Source organism: Macrobrachium rosenbergii, chromosome 1 (genome assembly GCF_040412425.1).
Source record: "Macrobrachium rosenbergii isolate ZJJX-2024 chromosome 1, ASM4041242v1, whole genome shotgun sequence".
In the NCBI taxonomy this organism is placed as follows: Eukaryota; Metazoa; Arthropoda; class Malacostraca; order Decapoda; family Palaemonidae; genus Macrobrachium; species Macrobrachium rosenbergii.
The window spans coordinates 55,114,358-55,136,909 of record NC_089741.1 but is presented as its reverse complement, the minus strand read 5'-3'; the positions used below and the strand labels follow the sequence as shown (position 1 = coordinate 55,136,909).

At 35.0% G+C, this 22,552-nt stretch overlaps 1 protein-coding gene across 2 annotated transcripts in view; it reads left to right on the top strand.

Moving 5' to 3' along the window:
- The window catches only part of singed (fascin domain-containing protein singed), a 369,629-nt gene that overhangs the window by 156,737 nt on the left and 190,340 nt on the right, over positions 1-22,552 (top strand). The window contains exon 3 of one of the 2 annotated variants that reach the window (XM_067103413.1): positions 21,848-21,886. The exons of the other annotated variant lie outside the window; for it this stretch is intronic. The gene's annotated coding sequence lies outside the window, so the exon portion shown is untranslated. The remainder of the gene's footprint in view (positions 1-21,847; positions 21,887-22,552) is intronic. 2 annotated transcript variants of the gene reach the window in all.

Here is a 22,552-nt window from a genome sequence, read left to right as displayed (position 1 = left end):
CATATTAATAACTCCTTAGTTTACGATATTTCATCTATGTTGCAGTGAAGGACTTTATGAACTGTAAATGGACTTTTTGCGACACAAGTAACAAAGCATCATGAACATTGCAATAATTACTGTGGTCATTTTTGCCACTTCTGTTAGATTGGCCATTGTTATTTTAGATAGATGGTGTGACTGACAGCATCATTTTTATATAACGTTTATATTTTGATATCTTTCAAAATTAAACGTTTCTTGCGTAAAGTTTTATGTCATTCCGCCCAAGAATGTGATGTAAAACTAACGTACAGATAAATACATAAAATTTAAGTTTTCCTTAAATACTGTGTTTCCGTTGCTTGTTAACGTGGGCGGAGGGCCTTTGATGCTGCTAAATGCACGAAGTCGAATTTGGAGCAATTGTAAGGAGACTGTGATGCAGTATTTTATTTTTTTCGTGACGCAATTTCGGTGGCTGGGTGGCGACGCATTAAGAGGGCGAGGCGTGAAAGTGTTTTTTCCCCATTTTCTCTTTTAGGTAACATATTGTTTGTCGGAGTCAATTTTTTTTATTGCAATCTCTCTCTGACCACTTTTTCTGTCATTGGAATCAAATGAGGTCTTCGACGGGTGGAGTCATTTGACGTAACATTTTTTTTCTTAATAGAGGTTTAAACGCGCTTGTCGGCTGTTAAGTCATCCCTAGCCATGCTAATTGCTTTTCCAAGAGGTGATGGAGACTTTCGAGTTATAAAGTGGAGAGGTGTTTTAGCTGGCGACCCTCATAAAGATTATAGAGTATCAGAGGCTATTGTCAATGTTTGCAAAATCCTGTGGTTAAAAACTTTCTGTTTAAAAGGTTTCAGGTTCTAAATTTTATTTTATTTATTTTATTTTTTTTTAAGAGAGAAGTTATTTCTTACAATTATGGATATCCTCCCCCTCACCTCTCTCTCTCTCTCTCTCTCTCTCTCTCTCTCTGGGCGTAGGAAGGAACAGTAAGCGACTGGGGCGTATTCCTTAAAATCCAGTATGGTTCCGTTAAGCTAAGTAGTGAATTACTACTTGTTTTTGTCTACTGTTGCGAGTCTGTTGAGTTGGACGGAGACAGAGAGAGAGAAAGAGAGAGAAAGAGAGAAAACGGGCATGGTTTCAATGAACTTCGCAGGAGGACATAAGTCCTAAAGAGTTGTTAAACGTAAAGTATATTTTTAGTTTTCTGTAAAAGAAAACTGTTGTGCTGGCTTTGTCTGTCCGTTCGCACTTTATTCTGTCCACAGTTTTTCCTGTCCGCACTTTTCTGTCCGCCCTCAGGTCTTAAAAACTACTGAGGCTAGACGGGTGCAAAGTGGTATATTGATCACTATCACCCACCCTCCAATCATCAAACATACCAAATTGCAGCCCTCTAGCCTCAGTAGTTTTCATTTTAATTTAAGGTTAAAGTTAGCCATAATCGTGCTTCTGGCAATGATGCAGGATACGCCACCACCGGGCCGTGGTTTAAGTTTCATGGGCCGCGGTTCATACAGCATTGTACCGAGACCACCGAAAGACAGATCTATTTTCTGTGATCTTGATTATACGCTGTAGCGGCTGTACAGAAAACTCGATTGCGCCGAAGAAACTTCGACGTATTTTATACTTGTTTAATTTTGTTATCAAAGACTATATATTTTTTATTGCCAATCTTAAAGAAATTACTTTGGCAATAATTTTCTTGACACGCATCGAAAATCATTCCATCAATGAGCTTATGTCACTGAATATATTAATGTTTAAGTTTATATCTAAAAAAGATTGAAATATTATCAAAGAGACATCATTCGTTTACCTGGAGAAACAGTGTAGCAGATTTTTGTGCAATGATTTTGATTCTGAGGTTTTCAATGTGTGAAAATGCCTACATAAAAGAACTTGGCTTTTTCATTATATGGCCACGTTATTACGCCATGAAACCTGTATGGATTTTATGCTTCTTTTATGACAGGTATTCACGAAAGCCGTGTAAGGTAATGTGGAACATGAACGGTTGGATTTTGAGAGAAGACAAAGGAATTGCGTCCACAATACGACGTAATGTGAAAAAAAAAACAAAAATGCTATAATAGTAGAATTAATTCCTGGTTTTCAAGTACTTTTGCAGTTGTGTCGTACTTACGAGATATGGGAACATAATGTAATTATTTTCGTTGTTGAGATGTGTTAGTTAGTCGTGGAATTCATTACCCGTAGGCTGTATGTGTTACACACAGAAAATTATACTATATTGATGCATATTGCGGTTTTATATATATATATATATATATATATATATATATATATATATATATATATATAATAAAGATAAATAGTAGATGGTCATAGATATAGGCATAGATATATGTCTACTGATATTTATTTCCCTTTTATTTTCCGCTGTGCTTAACAATATTGTCTTTGAACTGATTTACTTAATTAAATCCTCTCTGGCCAGTTGGATGGCTACGTTCCACATAGATGCTTGCATATTTTGAATAAAGATAATAAATAGATTTCACAATGCACGTTTTTCAGACTTTAACTTTTTTTTTTTTTTTTTACTTTTGAACGAATGTAATCCTCTTTCGAAGGCCTTCCCATTGATACGAAACGTCACTGAGGCCTTTCGATGGCAAATTTTGTTTTTCCTCTTGTCTTGATTCCATTTTTATTGTTATTGTTTCTGTTTCTTAGAATGAGACGATGGATAAGGGTTGGTTTTCAAGGCTTGCTTATATTTTATTATTATCATGCATGTGGTTTTAAGGAGACGTTTTGTTACAGTATGGCAAATTGCATTTGTTTTTTTCGCTGTGCCGAGTATCGAATATCGTAATTGTGTGACCGCAACGGTAGACAGAAATTTAAAGAATATGGTTTTCTTGCTTAGAGGTTGTATAAGAGGATTTGTAGTATGAAACGGCTGTTGAATGTTAAGGAATAAATTCTTGTACAAAGGCAGTCTGGGTTCAGATTTTAATTTCGATAAGTCTCAGGGACGCCATAATGTTTTGGCTTGTTGTGCTTTTTATGTTTGTTTTTTTTTTGTCAATCTTGTTAGATCATGATCATGATAACAGAAATAAACTTGGATTTTTATATCATTTTCTCTCTACTGTTGTAATAGGAAAAGCATGTTGTTATTGTTTTTTATTTTTATTGACTTTGTTATTACCGTCAATTTTATAGTTGCAACTTCGAAAAAGAGTTTTATTGCTTGGGGTCACCTCCTATAAACATCGATTATATAGCAAATTTGAAATCTAAAAGATGTAATTATGAGGCTAATAGTTTCATGTACACCCAGGAGCATAGTTATTCAAATCCGATATGAAATGAATAACACCAAAAATATGCTTTTGTAATGTCATTTAAAATAAATAACACCAAAGGCACAATAACAAACAGAGAAATAGACAACAGAAGGGAACGAAAGGGAAAAGCAAAAATACAGATGAGAAACCCACGCAGGGGCGGACTGTAACTAAAAGTTGGCTTAGGCCTATAGGGCCCAACACCCTCTTCCACCCATTAAAATATTTCCCTGCCGTTTCTCAATCGCGAAGGGATTATAGGCCTATAAGCCTCCATCCTGCGTTATGGGCATACCATACGGTCTGACATGGACTTGAATTACTTAAGCGAATTTCGGAATGACGTTTAAGAAGCGTAATGATCCTTGTTCTGTGACTGAGGATGTTTTCCCTTTTGTATAACGTATGTTCATTGCTGCTTTGAATAATTGTTTATACCGTATTAAGGTCATTTCAAGGAGAGAGAGAGAGAGAGAGAGAGAGAGAGAGAATAAGAACTCTGATAAACAAGTAACAGCAATATAAAAGTAATGAACGTGGGTAGTATGCCTATGGCCGGTAGAGAGAGAGAGAGAGAGAGAGAGAGAGAGAGAGAGAGAGAGAGAGAGAGAGAGAGAGAGAGAGAGAGCGAGCGCTTGAGTAGAATAGGGTGGTTTCACAACAGTAATTCTCCTCTTTATTCCTTCTTGAATTGGGTGGGGTCCTCTCAGGTCCTTTCAGTGATTCGCTTGGAAGACTTTGCCCAGCGCTTTGGAAGTCGTAGCTTACTTGTATAAATATAGAATATAAACAAGTATGAGTAATATTTACTCATTTAAAGTTATTTTGCTGTTAGGTTTACATTTATTAAAGTGCTTTCGCTGCAGTGCACGTGTGCATACACACATTAAAAATTTTTCTGTTTTTATATGTATATATATATATATTTATTTATATCTATATCTATATAAATCAATATATATATATATATATATATATATATATATATATATATATATATATATATATATATATATATATATATATATATATATATCTATTTGCATTGTGCGTGTGCAGAGTGCGAGTTGGACCACATAGTATGCAGGGATGCAATCCTTTAATAATTCAAAGTGGCACTGCTTTTTTTTATAGCTCTTCCATCGTAAGGTGGTAAAGCTAGAACTTGAGTGTTTGTTCAGTGTTTATTGCGGACTGCGGGATTTATATCTTTCCTTTTTGAAAGTTCTGAAGAATATGTTAGACAGTTACGTTAGGAGTAATGTTCAACTTTAGTGGTTGGCTCACCAGCTTCAGTAGTTGGGAATTTATATTTCCTGCCATCAGTGAGGACTTTGATGGAAAATCTGCCGTGTCAGTGTTATGAAGGTAGCAGTGCATACATACATACATACATACATACATATATATATATATATATATATATATATATATATATATATATATATATATATATAAATGTAGAATCTACTGGTTACTTTTTACAAGATACATACTGTATGTAATTGTAATAGCCACAGTGCCCTCTTAACTTCTCGAATTCTTCCGCTACTACAAAGCATTAAGATCCTAGTGCAAGAAATTTGAAGCTGTTGTGATGTCTGGTAGCGGGAAATGAACCCGCGTCACCATAATCACGATGAGGTCATTATGGTGACGCGGGTTCGTTTCCCACTACCGGACATCACAATTGCTTCAAATTTCTTGCACTTGGATCTTAAGGCTTTGTAGTGACAAGCGTATCCAAAAAAGCGCGAAGAATTCGAGAAGTTAAGAGGGCATTGTGGCTATTACAATATCATATATACAGTATAAATTATATATTTATATATATTTTACAGGTAGCCTTATCATCATCTGCGCTCAATTGTTTTTCCATGTCTTTCATTTTTATTTTTTTATTTTGCTAATTTTCAAAACAGTCACGACAACAGCATTTGCTATCAAGGACATGATTTGCGTGAGGTTATTGGAAGAATTTCAGATATGATGGGTAGGCTAGCCAGCCCAGGGCCTGGATCCTACTTACCTTAGTCCCAGCGGAGGTCTGTAATATATCACTAAGTGTGATATGTAAGGCCGAACATACCGAAGAATCTCAAGTTTTATTGGAGATACGTGCCACCCTAAAATAGGACTAAGGCCTATTCATGTGACGGCTATTCAAGATCTCCTTGTTATTTTTAGTCCCTTACCGACAAAGTGTGGAGGGGATGGCTGTTGTGGGGGGGGGGGGGATTGATAGGGGGATGACTTAAGTTTTTCCCTTCGTTTGTCCGTCGGTATGTCTTTTGTGTGCATGTTTGTCAGTCTGTCCATATGTCAGTCTTCCTTTAGTTAGTCCGGGTACTATTTATTATAATTATTATTATTCAGAAGATGAACCCTATTCTTATGGAACAAGCCCACAGGGGCTTATTAAAAAAGAAAAATGAATTCATAAATTGATAAATTGATAAAATGATAAAAATGTATTAAAATGCAAGGAAAATGGTATTTGGTAAGTATTGCATTGCATCTTCGCTTGAACTTTTGAAGTTCCAATCGCACGACATCCTCAGGGTAGATTGTTCCACAGTCCAGCTTTGTGAAGAGTAATGGACCTATGGGACTTAGAAGTTCTTACGTTTTACTTGTCATTTCAGTTCTGAAAGCGGCTGAAGGGATTTTAGTGAGATTTTCTCGACCATAATGTGTGAATGAGCAAAGGACTGTGTTATTACCTTTGTCTGCCATTGTGCCTATCATACTTACATTGTCGTCTACTCTACTGAAGGTATAGCATTTAAACTTGGCAGAATGGTCGCCCGTCCCCAAAAGGTGTGCATAAAGGGAGCCGTCAGTGTGACTGTCACACTTACTTTGTCATCATCTAAAGATGCACATGAAGATAGATCGCCGACTTGGTGTCCGTCTGTGTCTGTTATTTTATCTTGTCATCACGTCTTCTACATAGCTGAAAGCATATCACTCAAACTTAGTACAAGGACAGGCCACTCCGCATAGACGTACATGAAGGAAGCACGTCAAGGTGTTTGTCTTTCTGTCAACATGCCGCACTACTTTTACCTTGTCATACCTACTCCTCCTGTGTGGATGAAAGGTTTTCAGTTAAATCTGGCACAAATGCTGTCTGATCATTATTTGGATGCTGCAACAAGAGAAATTATAGGGAAGTTGAGATTATACATATTTTTGCGATATGCAAAGGGATTGTGAAAGGATCATGGAATGGCTGATATTTGTGAATACTGCGGTGTTGATTTGAGTGAGCGAAGAAAAGCTTCAGAAACTGCTGTAAGAGAGAAATATGGGAAGTGTTAAAAGCGTGAAACAAAAAAATAAGTGTCTGTAAGGTATGGTCATGAAGACTGAAGAGTGAGAGAGGTTATCTGACGAATTTAGGTTGAAATGTGTGCGATTAAAAAAGTTTGGCATATATAGGTATTGTGGGATGGAGCGATATGGCAGAAAGAAAGAAGAGGTGGATCCTAAAATAAAATAGGCAGAAAAAAAAATGAAGCAGGTGAAGAGTAGCAGAATACCATTAAGGCTAAATTTGGAACGTTTGAATACGTTTTTATGCTTCATTAGGAAAATGACATCTGTGAGATGGCTGAATGCGGAAAAAAAAATGGTGAAAAGACGCCTGAAGGAACTGCACTTTTAGTACTTGTGGAATAAGCTGGACTGAAAGGGCGAGATTTGTAGAAAAATGCTGAAAATATAGTAAAAAGGTTTGCATAGGCGAAAGAATGAATCAGTGTATGAGAGGGTTTGGCCTTGTGCGAAAATGGAAGAGGATATGTTCCGAAGTTTTGTGAGAGAGAAAAAAAAGGAGACACCTCGGAATTAATAGTAAGTTATATGGATTGCAGAAGTGTTAGAATTTAAGGGCTTAAAACCCTAGCAACGCATGATGTGTGAGATAGAGGTGACTGGCTCTGTATATGTGAGAGGTTCGGTATTTTGATGACGAGGCTTGTTTAAATGTCATGAAGCGCTGCTGTGTAAGTTTCACGATCTTTGATTCAGTAATTAGTGCATGCATTACACAGTGACGGTCATCTCGCTTTGTTTCAGACAGCCTCCTTTCAGGGAAAACAGCTCACTGGTTCAAAAGAAATAAAATTTTCATACATTAAAAAACAAAGATGTTGACATGACAAGACTCTTCCTTTACCCTCTCCTTGTCACACTGATGGATAATCATCTGAGGTCAGTCTTGTGGTATTTCGTTCGGTTCGTATTGGGGCTTGCCTGATCATGTGCACCGGGAAATAGTGTGCATTACGGAACAGTCCGCATTAACCACTTTGAAAGAAACCAGGAAGGAGTTAGAGGGAATTCTGTGCTCGTGTATGCGCAGGATGTAATAGATAGATAGATAGATAGATAGATAGATAGATAGGCACGTTTGACAGCACATTTTTAGCATTTTTCCTTTGCACTTTTATAGTTAACACGCCCGCACGGACACACAAATACACGCGCACACAAACACACACACACACACACACACACATATATATATATATATATATATATATATATATATATATATATATATATATATATATATATATATATATATATATATATATGGGAATATACAAGTCAGTAAGTCCAGTATCATAGGTCTTACAGGAAACGTCATAATTACTCAAGAATATGCAAAATTGAAGCTGGGTTGGAAGATAACGTCATAAGTAGCCTACGCAAGAAGATGCAAAATTTAAGCCAAGTTGTTGTAAAGCCGTGTGTCAAATATACCTACCTACCTACCTACCTACATATATACATACATACTACATACATACATACATACATATTGTATATATGTGTGTGTGCAGATAAGAGGTAGATATATATATATATATATATATATATATATATAAATATATATACATATATATATATATATATATATATATATATATATATATATATATATATATATATATATATATATATATATATATCTTATCTGCACACGCACAGACACACACACACACACACACACACACACACACATATATATATATATATATATATATATATATATATATATATATATATATGTATGTATGTATGTATGTATGTATGTATATATGTATGTAGGTAGGTAGGTAGGTATATATGACACAGTGCCTTACAACTTGGCTTAAATTTTGCATTTTCTTGCGTACTTATGACGTTATCATTCAAACTTATGTTACCAGACTTATTGATTACTGTTTTTCCATTTCGTCCGTTAATACTATTACAGAGATAAAAGTTAGTTGAGGGTGCATGCAGTGAGATATGAAAGTCTCATTTCCATAACCACATAATCCCAGGGACGTGGTTTATGTCAGACGAATTCAGTTTCATAGAACATAATGTGATATTGTTGATGACTGCATTTTTTCTGGGTTGCTATATCTGTATGAATGTTTGCATGCATGTTTATGTGTGTGTGTGCGTGTTTTTGTGTGTGTATGAGAGAGAGAGAGAGAGAGAGAGAGAGAGAGAGAGAGAGAGAGAGAGAGTGGAACAGGTCAGACATGCTATTTCTGGATAACAGGATTTTTTAAATACTGATGAAAAGTGCATGTTTCATTCTTCCCATTTGTTGTTGTTCCAATTATACACGAAATGTTTTATCTACATCATCCTTAATTTTCACTCAGCTCTTTATTTGAAGTTTATGTAACATTTTGCAATCTTTATTTTGATCTTATTCTTCATCTCTCATTACCGACTCCCTCGCGGCCGAGTCCTTGAAATAAGAACCTTTAATTATTTTCTTAATTATTCCCCAGATAGAGGAGCACATGTTAGTACGGAGAAACATACGTTACCCCCGGGGGGTTTTTTATGCGGTTTAATGGTTTCGCGTAGTCACATTTAGAAATAAAAAAAAAATTTTATCTAGATTTTTGCATTTTTGTAATGGTCTTGTGTTTCATTTAAGGTTTCTCTGCAGTATGTGAATAGAATTTTTTTTTTTTTCGTAAGAAGAGCATGACTAACAGTATAATATTAGCATAAAATGCACCCACACTGAGAGCCCTGGTTAAGAAAATCATCATCTATATGTTAAAATGTTAGTACAGCTGTAGTATGTATGTACACTCAGAGAGAGAGAGAGAGAGAGAGAGAGAGAGAGAGAGAGAGAGAGAGAGAGAGAGAGAGTAGAAATTAATGAATGTTGTGGAATGCGGAGAAAACATGATTTACATAAAGAGCCCGCCGGGATGATTATGGACGTGGCTCGGTAACATATGGAAAGGGTTAAGGGAAATTTTGATATTTCTCTTGAGAAAAAGAAGAGCTTTGGTTATCTGATGGACGTGTTGTTTTATTAGAAAATAAAAGCATACTGTGTTGGAGATTTTCACTCACTATTTGGTTTTAGCTTCCTAGAATTTTTCAGGTGGAGGAATATGATTCAGAATATCGTTGATAGCTTTTGTGAGTTATTTGGAATTAATTATGTTTAATTTTGTTTATGTTTACTTTTGATTATGTTTAATTTTAATATGGTTTGGTGGATTAATCTATCTTTTTGAATTTCTAAACTGTCCTTAGAGCTGTTCGTCAGTTGTTTTATTTTCGTTGTTGCGATATGTTATTTGGGATTGTTTTTCTTGAATGAAATACCTCGTCGTTTTAGTTTTCTATGAAAGAAAACTGTTGAGATGGCTTATTGTCTGTCCGTCCGCCCTCAGATCTTAAAAACTACTGAGGCTAGAGGGCTGCAAATTGGTAAGTTGATCATCCACCCTTCAATCATCAAACATACCAAATTGCAGCCCTCTAGCCTCAGTAGTTTTTTTATTTTATTTAAGGTTAAAGTTAGCCATGACCGCGCGTCTGGCACCGCTATAGGCAACAACACAGGCCACCAACGGGCTGTGGCTGAAAGTTTCATGTGCCACTGCTGAGAGTGTCATGGGCCGTGGCTGAGAGTTTCATACAGAATTATACGCTGCACAGAAAACTCGACTGCGCCGAAGAAACTTCGGCGCGTTTTTCTTGTTGATTTTAAGAACGACTGACTTGCAACATTTTGCCTTCTTATATACGTTAATTTGGTACTTTGATTTCATGTTCCTGTCATTTTCAAGCGAAAGGAACTTTTCAAGTCGTTTTAAAGTAGCGACTTGAGAACTTGTAGAAGCTGTGATTGACGTCACAGATTTAGCTTTTAATAAAAATATATATATATATATATATATATATATATATATATATATATATATATATATATATATATATACATTCATATAAAGCCTTGAGTGTTCTTGTTTCAGAAATTCAACAATAATTTTTTTTCATAAAGACATATCAACTGTGATGTGAGGAAATCAGAATAAAACTAAATGAAAATAAGATGTTGTTAACTGGACATGATCTGACGAATAGTTAAGTGACAAGTAGTTATCATCCATTATCTATGTACATGCATGTTTATAAGTATGTATAAATATATAGGCAACTTACTCAGCTTTCATCATTCATGGTCGAATGGATAGCTTCGTAAACTTTCCTTTTGAGTTTCATGAGTCTGAATCCTTTCTAGTCGGGAAAAAAGGTCAGCCTTATAGGTCATTCAAGGTAGGTTAGGTTAGGTTCGTGAGTTGAAACCTCCCACAGTGTGAGGAAATGCTATCATTAAGTCAAGTAGTTTAAGTCAATGTAGACGAATTTTTATGAATTGGGACATTCTCATGTCAGAGGGAAGTTGCTATTACATGTAGGAGCAAACCTTTCATGTGTCGGGTGTGAGCCGTGTTAGTGGAATTTTCCTTTTTATAACCAGTATCTTTAGGGAATAATAGATTGCTTATTAGACTGCTATTATACTCGTATATATATGTATATATAAATATGTATATATACATATACACACACACATATATATATCATATTTAGGGAGCGAAAGATTGTTAATATGTATATATATATATATATATATATATATATATATATATATATATATATATATACTCTTTCTATATATATATATATATATGTATATATATATATATATATATATATATATATATATATATATATATATATATATATATATATATAATATACAGTATATATATAAAGTGAGAGAGAGAGAGAGAGAGAGAGAGAGAGAGAGAGAGAGAGAGAAGGGGGGATATGTGGAAATCATCGGACGACTTTATTTTTCAGTTCATTTCTATTTTCAGTATTTCTTAAGTTAATTCTGTATACCTTTCCCAGTTTAAAGTATAGTTTATCGATCGCATACCGTGTATGCGAGACGAAGCGATTTACCTCGGCTTAATCACTTTAACCGCTGGATATAAACGACTAAATAGTCTCTCTCTCTCTCTCTCTCTCTCTCTCTCTCTCTCTCTCTCTCTCTCTCTCTCTCTCTCTCTCTCTGCTTCTCCTCCCCCACCCCAAACTTTAAGAGACCACTTTCAGTCGTAAATCATCACAACGTGCCAACTGTCTAATGCTTTAAGACAAATTATTTTGACACGATGCATTTTTCACGCTGCCAAATGACTTTCTCTTTTTGTTGCTGCACGCCATACCCTCTAGCTCATCGGGTATTTTTTTTTATGCGAAAAGAGCCCACAAATTTCTTTTCGTTTTTTGCTGCCAAGTTGCTTTTTTTTTAGGTAATACGATTAGTCAACAGACTTATGTGGCGTTATTTACAGTAAAATTTCTTTGTATCCTATACGTGACGTTGCCTTTCTTCGTAGAGAGCTTTTGAGCACTGCGTTTACTTTGTTTAAACTGGTTTGTTTATAAATGATGGTCTTGTGATGTGTCTGGACACTTGGAAGTTTTCATTTATTTTTGGCCTTCGATAAAAGGATTTTTTTTCTTTGATTCTTTAGAAGTTGGTAAATTCTCTCTCTCTCTCTCTCTCTCTCTCTCTCTCTCTTGAGAGGCCGGTGCCCCATCTTACTTAGGTCTGTTGAAAGTAGTAAACTGTTTCAGTTGATAGTAATACATTCACACACATACACACACACACACACACACACACACATATATATATATATATATATATATATATATATATATATATATATATATATATATATATATATATATATATATGTGTGTGTGTGTGTCATGTAAAATGTGTGTGTGTGTGTGTCAAAGTGTGTGTGTGTTGTGCGTGTGTGTATGTATGCGTGTTTGTGCGTGCGTGTGTGTGTATGTTTATGTATGTGTGTACATACTCGTATTTCTCTCTTTCTCTCCCTCTCTCAGAGTCAAATCCCAGGTAAAAGGTTCAAGATCGACTTTGCTCACGCAATTCTCCACTCGTGTCGCCACACTTGTCATGTACTTCATAATCAGCTGAAGGTCACAGAGGTCGTGATGGCGGGGTTGAAATTGGCTGAGCCCATTCCGAAATGAAAATTGCTACGTAGACACAGCAGCGACATCACTGAATCAGCATAAGCTCTCCCTAGGGGCAGTTTTAATTTTAACACTTGTTATCTCGTCATTTTCAACCTGTGTGGAAATAAAAATCTTTCTGTTTTAAGTCGCAGTTTTTTAAAGCAAACGATTTCCATTGGAAGGGTCTCTTATACTGATCAGTATTTATTGGCAACATTCAGAATTACGTTAACGTTAGGTTTAGTGTAACAAGTAAACTGGTGAGGTGAAAGGGTAATTAGTTCTTTATTCCAAACGATGTTCTAATTTGCTGATGTTACTTCCACCCGCTAGATGATAACTATCGCTAATGTTGATTTGTTGGTAATGGGAATTTTGTCTTGAAGTATGTGATGTCGCCTCAACTGGTAAATTTCTTTTGAAGTAATGATGTTGTTTATGTGGAAGGCCATTTGTAGTTTGTGGTTTCTTCACAATTGCGAAGATGTCTATCAACTTAAAAGAGAGTAGATTAGTTTTGTGTTATGAGTAATATTTGGTGAGATAGAGCAATATGTATTTCAAGCAGTAGGAAAATACGTTTAGATATTTAAAAAAAAAAGAACAATACTATTAAAAATGTGAATGAACTTAAAATACCAAATTAGTGGGAGCATCAAACACTCAGTATCGTGAGAACTTCGCAGCAAAAGAACTTTATACTTAGAGTTATTAATAAGATGCATATACCATGTAAGGAGATAAAGTTTGAATTTCACATTCATATTGCTCTTGAGTGGTCAGAAAATGATGCTCAGAAACTCGGAAAAATGAATAATATAATGATATCAAGAGCGTTTTTATAGGTTCTAAAAGAGACTTCAGATAATACCATAAAATGCATTAAGTGCGGTTCAGTGCTGATTGAAATGCAAAGTGTTATTTGAAAATATCATAAAGTAGCTTTTGAAGAATGGTCAGATGTAATTACTGACCCCATTTATAAAGAAAAATGTGTATTAGGAAAGAGTAAACAAAAATTGAGGACCTAACCTTATACTACTTATTGAGATGTATTTGGAGTAATATCTTTTTTTTTATTAATGTAATCTGAAAACGGATCTTATAAGAAGAGCTCTGTGATTTTAGTCAAGAATAGATTGCTTATAAAGGAAAATATGTACGGAGCTAAGTTACTGGAATCAAACTTTTGTTGTTGGCTGGGAAAACGCAGTATAACATTTAATTGATATTGGATAGAAAACGTCGTTGAACTTTAATTGATATGTCAAGGAAAAGTACCAGGATTTTATCTAAAAAAATATTTTTCATTCAATTTAGAGGGTCTTCAAGTAGACCACATACTTCCGTGAGGATGACATTTCCATGGACCCGGTATATATTCTGTGTCAGTGAACATTGTTTTAATTCGTTTTTTTATGCTAAATCAATCAGTCGTTTGGCATTTAGAAGATTGAACTGTGATCCATGACTGACATTTCCGATAAACCTCATATGAAGATACTTCAATTAATGTTTATGTATTCTTGTTAAAAAAAACGATCACCAAATTTTAAGGATTTGGTTCTTGACCTTTGAGTAATATTCTTGCAAGTCTAGTTGACCTGTAAGACTCATTGACAGTTCGCCTACAGAGTTGTTTTTGTAATAACTTTGCCAGCAAAGAAAAACAAACCGCTAGGAAACACAACCTCCTGATATTATAACGGGACTTTATGCAAAATGTTCTTACCGTTACTCTTTATACAACTGCTCTTCATGTTGACAGTTCTTCTTTGACATTTCGTGGTACAGGTATACCCCGCCAGAAAAAAAAAAAAGTAAAGAATGGACGCTACAGGAAAATGACCGAACTGTGTTTGTAAAACTTGAAAGCTGATTATTCCAGTAACGTTTTCCAATTGGAGCCCTTTGTAGAAAGATCTCCAAAGTTGAAGGATGACGGAGGATTATACGTCCAGTATAATCCTGGAAGTCTGTTAGCTGTAATTTTGTAATTTCAACTCTGATGCAAATAATAGCTGTTGGTTAACTTGTTCCGGATGGTTTTATATCCACTTTAAAAATACTTTTTTTTTATGTGAGGGGAAGATTTACTCGTGTGTCCTAAACTAAATATTTTATTTTTGTTAATGTTAAAAAATTATTTATTGGTTGTAGTTTACAAGAGTTGTCGTCATATGTAGAAATTATCTTTTCCCCGGTTGGTGAATTTTCTAGTTATGGCAGAATTCACAATGAATTAATCCATTTTCCTGCATAATAATCTCTGCTTGAAATTACCAGTGAATGTCAAGATCCGAACAGATAAACCTGATTTACTTCAGGTTATAAAAACATTATAAGTACAATATGATGTAATTTTCTTTGTGTTCACTTGAAGTTAAATGATCTAATGATCGTTTTCTTGATTTTTGTCATTTAAAAATTGTGTTTTTTATTTCCTTTGGAATGCAGACGCCTCTGAAATTATATTGTTTGTAATATCAGAATTTTTTAGTTGCAATTTTTTACCTGTTTGTAAACAAATTTTCATTTACTCAAAGAACTGCACGAGATTGGCTTCACAGTAGAGGAAAAGAAATTAGTAACTATTTTTGGGGCTCAAATAAGGTCTTTATGATATGATCTTGGAAAAGGCAGTCCCCTTAGTTCCTTTGCCACACTCTCCCTGATTCTGTTTGCATTGAGGCACCACGCATTTCCCTCATTATCGTTGCAAACTTACATAATTTGTTTCTGAACTCTTTATCCACGCTTCATGATTTTGTAACGAGCTTCGCATTACGGCCCTATTGTCCCATTACGGAGCCTTTGTCTCATTACAAGGGTTTTGTGGCTTTTTTTTTTGCCGTACTTAATTATCTCTGATCAGTTTGATATTGGCTGTAAAAGCGAACGGACCGTCATGAGTCGCATGAGTGAGTGTGGACCTTTTGATGGTTCATCATCCTCTTCAAGATCGCAGGAAATAACGAACTGTTATTATAGCAGGAATTGATACAATCTTCAAATAACCACCTCGATGGTAACTTGATTGGCCAAACGGTTAATAAAACGCGTCCGTTATAGCAGCTATTACATCTCCCCAAGGAATCCAAGAAATGATTCTTTTTATTTATTTGATTTGCCATCTGTCAGTGGTTCTAAAGAGAGTAGCTAATGTGACATGTTAGGGGCTAAATTGTGGACTGTCTGGTGGTAGCTTTAAAATCTGATCAGACAAGAAGGCAATCGACCACATGTGTCTTTTAGAAGTACACTGGTATTTTCAATTTTGTTTTATATTATGTAGTTTTTTCACCGTTTTTAACTATATTTTATTTTATGTATTTATTTTGTTATTAATTATTTTTAGAAACTGAGAGCACGTTATGTATTTACAATTGAAGCAAAGATTATGTTTTTTTTTCTAGGGTAATCTTTCACCAATCTTTTTAATGGTAAATATAGAACTTATATTTACAACTTCTCATTATGAGGCAGGATAGAGTAAGTTTCTGAGGGAAAAAACCGCTTCTCGTTGATATGGTTACTGTATTATTGAAAACTGTTATATTTGTTAGTACAGTGAACGAGGTGTTTATAATGAGATAAACAAATTTGGTTTATAACAGTGAAAGCGAAGCTTTCCTTTTCTTATTAAAAAGAAGCGGACCTTTTTGTAATAATGAACTTGAATGATGCAAATTCAAGGAGGAATCTCTCATTATCGTGGAATCCGCTGTCATCCAGAAATGACTTTTGCCGCAAAGCGAATCCTTTTCCTGGAATGGAAGAATAAACCAGAGGATATTTTTTACGACTTTTTAGTTTTCTGAAAAGAAAATTATTGTGCCGGCTTTGTCTATCCGTCTGCACTTTTTCTGTCCACACTTTTTTCTGTTCGCACTTTTTCTGTCCTCCCTCAGATCTTAAAAACTACTGAGGCTAGAGGGCTGCAAATTGGTATATTGATCATCCACCCTCCAATCATCAAACATACCAAATTGCAGCCATCTAGCCTCAGTATTTTTTTTTTTATTTAAGGATATAGTTAACCATAATCGTGCATCTGGCAATTATAGGAAAGGCCACCACCGCTCCGTGGTTAAAGTTCATGGGCCGCGGTTCATACAGCATTAAACCGAGACCACCGAAAGATAGATCTATTTTCTGTGGCCTTGATTATACGATGTACAGAAAACTCGATTGCTCCGAAGAAACTTCTGCGCATTTTTTACTTGTTTTTAATGAGACTGCTCTCTGTGTAGCCACTGAACGCAAATCGTACTGTAAGAGTAAGGCCACTCTTTGCTTCCCTAAGGTCATGGAAAGTAGAGAGTAGACGACAAGGAGACTTTAATTTTTTTTTTTTATATAATGTTCAAGACCTGCGACGTTTTCCTCACTTATCATGAAGTCAGATTTCCTCCCCCCCACCCCCCAAATTGTCATAATTGCTTGACGACTTTGGAAGGTCAGTTGTCTCAATAGTTATTGACAGTGATGACACTAGCAGTCAGACTTCTCAAATGCCAATATATATAAATAAATACGAAATAGTTGGTACCAGTTTGCATGTCACTGTCATGGATTATTTTGTCCTTAGCTGTATATTACTGACCATGTATATGTGTATATATATATATATATATATATATATATATATATATATATATATATATATATATATATATGTGTGTGTGTGTGTGTGTGTGTGTGTGTGTGTGTATGTATGCATGTATGCACTCGTGAGTGTTCATGAACACTCAGTTTTATTTTTTAGAATACTTGCATTATGAGATACTAAAGCATTCGCTTGACAAGAAAATCGAAAATTAATTTTTATATTTCAAATTTGAAACCCATCATTTACATGAGATATTTTTCAAGTCATGCTCATTGCTTGTAACATAATAAAAAAATTTCAATACTGCGTATGAAAACAAAAAAAAATTCATCAGATTACCCTGAAGACCTTTCCTTTAGCGTCCCCAAGATGCAGCCGTAGAGGAGATGAGATATTTTAAATCTGGACTTCACAGAGCAAATAATTCAAGAGACCGGGATAGTTGTACCAAGTGTATGAAAAATAAATGTCAGCCTCGTTATGGCAAGACCAAGCTATGATTCATAAAGCTTTCAACGATAGAAAAATTTGTGAACGAAAAGCTAACGTAAAAGTCACTGTATGATTGACGGACAAAGAGCTGGTGAATTTGAAAACAGCTGGGTGTCACTTCTTACGAATAATTTAACGAGGAAGAACGTTAACAGGTTTGTGCGTTCAGAAAGTTACAGAAAGAGAGAGAGAGAGAGAGAGATTTTGGATGTCACTTATCTTGTACATTAAAATGTAATACAAAAGTTCTCAGAATGTATGGAAACTCCGTTCTGTTCTGATTTATTGAAATATTGTAGTTCTTTTTGAAATTAGATTGTCTTTACAACCAGTTATGCCTTACACTTGAAATAAAGTTTATTTTGAACTATATGTAAGAATAAAAATTGCGCTTGCAGATGCTCATTTTCAAGCTATTGACGTGCACGAACCGAGGAAAACTTTGGGTTAGTGTTGCAAACCTTTCACGTCTATTGATTGTGGACGTAATTTCTAAGCGTCTGCAAGAAGAAACAAGTGAAAGATTCGCCGAAGGAACTTCGGCGCAATCATGTTTTCTGTACAGCGTATAATGCTGTACAAAACTCTGAGCCACGGCCCATGAAACTCTCACCCGCTGCCGTGGTGACCTGTGGTGTTGGCACCTATAGCGTTGCCAGACGCACGATCATGGCTAACTTTAACCTTAATTAAGATAAAAAAAACTACTGAGGCTTAGGGCGGCTGCAATTTGGTATGTTTGATGTTTGGAGGGAGGATGATCAACATACCGATTTGCAGCCTTCTAGCCTCAGTAGTTTTCAAGATCTGAGGGCGGACAGAAAAAGTGCGGACGGACAGACAAAGCTATTTTAACGTTTTCTTTTGCAGAAAACTAAAAAAGAAAAAAATGTAACATACAATACTCGTAATACTTTGGAATGGAGTCATTTAACATAAAATGAAGATACCTCAGAAATAATATACTTCGAAATAGATTCAAGTCACAAGTTACGTTAGTTTGCAACTGAGTGCTAAGTTTAGGAAAAAATAATTATTTACTGCATATATATATATATATATATATATATATATATATATATATATATATATATATATATATATATATATATATATATATATATAATATATATATATATATATATATATATATATATATATATATATATATATATATATATATATATATATATATATATATATATATTGTTTAGCCAGTTGAAATCGAAAACTGGGTCTCGTAAACTTCTATGTTGCTTGCTTTCGTGAAATGAAACTCGAGGCATCCATGAGACAGAAATTTCACTTTTTTGTTTTCTTTTTATTTTATTTGCACTAGCCTGAAATTTATTTGATAACCTTCTTGATAAAGAAAGCACTGATATGTTTTCTCTTCTAAACTGGACACATTTCGGCGCTGTTATAGATCAAAGAATAGCAATAAGTCAAACTCTCAGTAAGTGTCAGCTGTAAATCTTTCTTGAAGCGTAAATCACTTTTATTTTGCGTTGGTCAGCGAAATGGAATTTCAAGTGGAGTAACTTTGTGCTCATCTCAGCTCTAGTTACTGGTGAGTGTTACTTTCACTAATTAGGAATAAGTTTATGTTCTCGTACGCAGTAATTTCATTATTATTATTAGTTGTTATTGTTGTTGTTTTTGCTGTTGTTGTTATATTATAAATTAATATTTTCTTCAAATATATTTTCAACAGACTAGTGGTGTTTTCTTTCAGAGAAACTAGCGTTCACTAATATGGTATGCCAAGGAGTAACTTACTCTTAAATTATTTAATTCATTAATGGAAGTTAACAGACCCTAAGTGGGTTTTACATTGGAAATGTCCTCTTGAAACGGTCGAAGGCTGCGGCGAAAACTCGAGAGCGGAACATTGTCGTAGTAACTTGTATTTTTGCGGTCAAGTCGGTGCGGTTCAGCAACATTGCAATTTCTTGTTATGTAGATTAGCTACAAGGGAAAGCGAAACCGCCGAATGTCTACGGGAGAAAAGATTTATCTTTCATTCTTATCATCTGCAAATATTACGAGAGAAAGGGTTTATTTCTTAAAAAATATTTTTCATAAGGTTTCAGGTGAACCAGATGAAAAATGGTTGATTTACAGTAGGTCTGTTGTAAAGCAGATTTCATTTTTTATAACAGTATGTGAGTTCTCTGATTTACATTAGGTCTGTTTTAAGGTAGATTTGATTTTTATTAATATGTGATTCCAACTGAAGAAGTGACCAATGGCATCTTGCCTAACCTGCATCAGTGTAAGAGATCGAAAGGTCTATTAATTTATGAACAATAATAAAGCATGCAATACCTTTAGAACATTTTATGCTCAGGCCACCTTCCGACATTTAGAGAGAGAGAGAGAGAGAGAGACTGGTGACTAGATTTCTCTGGAATTGGTCCCGTATTCGCAAAGCGGAATCACGATGTTGGCAGCACTGCTGGCGATCAGCTGTGTTGGTGGTGATGGTGGTGCTGGCGATGGTGGTGATGGCGCAGGTGATGGTGATGGTGGTGGAGGTGGAGGTGGAGGTGAGGGTGAGGAGTAGGGGAAAGTGTGACGTGGGCTAATTAATGTTTCTCGACTCGGAAGAGCTAATAGAAATTTCCCCCGATGCACTCCATCACTTCTGTCGGGTTTCCCAAGGCAGCAGAGAAAGTGCGGGAAAGCGAAATTGCCCTCGACGGCTCTTGGTTTGGTTCTCCGCAGGATTAGTGAAACGCTCCGCGGCCATTGGCATTTGATTTTTTCATTTTCATTTCGTATGCAATTTTCAGATACGCGTACACACATGCACACGCTGCGTGTTTTAATATATATATATATATATATATATATATATATATATATATATATATATATATATATATATGATGTATGTGTGTGTGTGTGTGTGTGTGTCTTTCACAAACATTAAGGTGAAAATGTCTTTTTTAATATCAGTTCACTTACCTCGGAAATAATACCGAAGGAATTCTAGATGCCGAACCACTTATCAATTAATATTCCCATTCGGTATTATTTCCGAGGTAGAGCGAACTGGATATTAAACAACATTTGTAGCTTAATGTTTGTGAATATAAAAAGTGTCACGATGATGTGATAAAAACTCATACATACATATATATATATATATATATATATATATATATATATATATATATTGTATATATATATACATACATATATATATATATGTATATATATATATATATATATATATATATATATATATATATAAACCAGAGGTATTGACCATCCTGTTCTCAGCAAGTCATGGGATGAGGTAGCGAGTTCCATGCCCTCTTTCTTCTTGTCGGTAATACGCCACAGTCGACTGTCTATCATGTACAAAATTCAGTGCTAAAGTCAACAGATGCTCAGTAGTATTCAGCCGAAAGTGCGAAAATCGTTCCAGGTCGCCTGGGAATCAACTCTAGTCCACTTACTTGCCGGGAAATTGTCATGACCAGTATAATAAGACTTTGTAATCTACATAACTGACAAGCTGTTTAAATGCCTGTATCAAATTGCACCTGATTATTCAGTATTTATTGTAACCCTCATTGGGTAGTTTTTTTCATTTAGGGTGGAAATATACATTTTTAAAGTATTTTTTTTTTCGTTAATAATTGTACACACGAATGTTTTAAGAGTCCTCTTTTCTGTGCTGAAATGACAGAGGTTTTACGTAAGGATTTTTTATTTTGTTTGATTTCTCCATGATTTTATTCTTCTATGATTCTCATGGTTTAGGTGACGATTAAGTAAACTCGAGCAGGTAGTTTCCCAACTTATTTATGTAAAGTTGAAAATATATTAAAATGGCAGAATTGCCATTCTCCTGAAGTATAATACTGTCTCAATAGAACCAGTAATTTTTCTAAATTACTTCGAAGAAAATTATAAGATTTTTGACAGGTGATGAAAGTAGTGTTGCACATTAATACACTTAATACATTGCCAAGAACTCGTGAGAGAAAATGATGAACTTTTTTCTTATATTTTACAGGTAAGAAACACATTAGCGTTTGGGCAGATTTTCCACCTTGTAAGTACAGCCACTGTATTCATTGTCAAGGTTTGAATCATCATTACCTCCTTGTGCACCTGTTGGGTTTCAGCAGCTGACTAACCCATACTATCCACCCTTTTCAAGAAACCCCCCCCCCCACCATCCCGTTTGGACGGTGGCATTCAACCCTTTTCACCGATCTAGTTCACCGGCCTCGTAATTCGGCACCTTTCTTTTCACATATGCTTCATGTCAGCCGTCTTATCCTTCAGATGCATTTTATTTTATGCGTAGGGTGACACAGTTATGTTCATCTTTCTTAACTATTCGGTTCTGTTCTTCATTTCCTGTGGGGACATATTGGTCTATAGTGGTATTTCTTGTATTAGATAATTTACTTGCATTTTTATTTATTTATTTATTTATTTGATGATTTATTTTTTCTTTCCTGATAGCTTATCTCTTCTTTCCGTATTTTCTATTACCTCCTGTTACTTCTTTGGAATGAACGCCATATTCTTTGGAAGCTTGAATTTCAAGTCTAAGGGCCCTCAGGGCTTGTTCCATGTGAATAGGGTTCATCTTCTTTAAAATAATAATAATAATAATAATAATAATAATAATAATAATAATAATACAGTCTCCTTCCTATCCTATGGTGACACAGGGAAATGGACCCTTCAGCGACTCAGAATTCTTCCA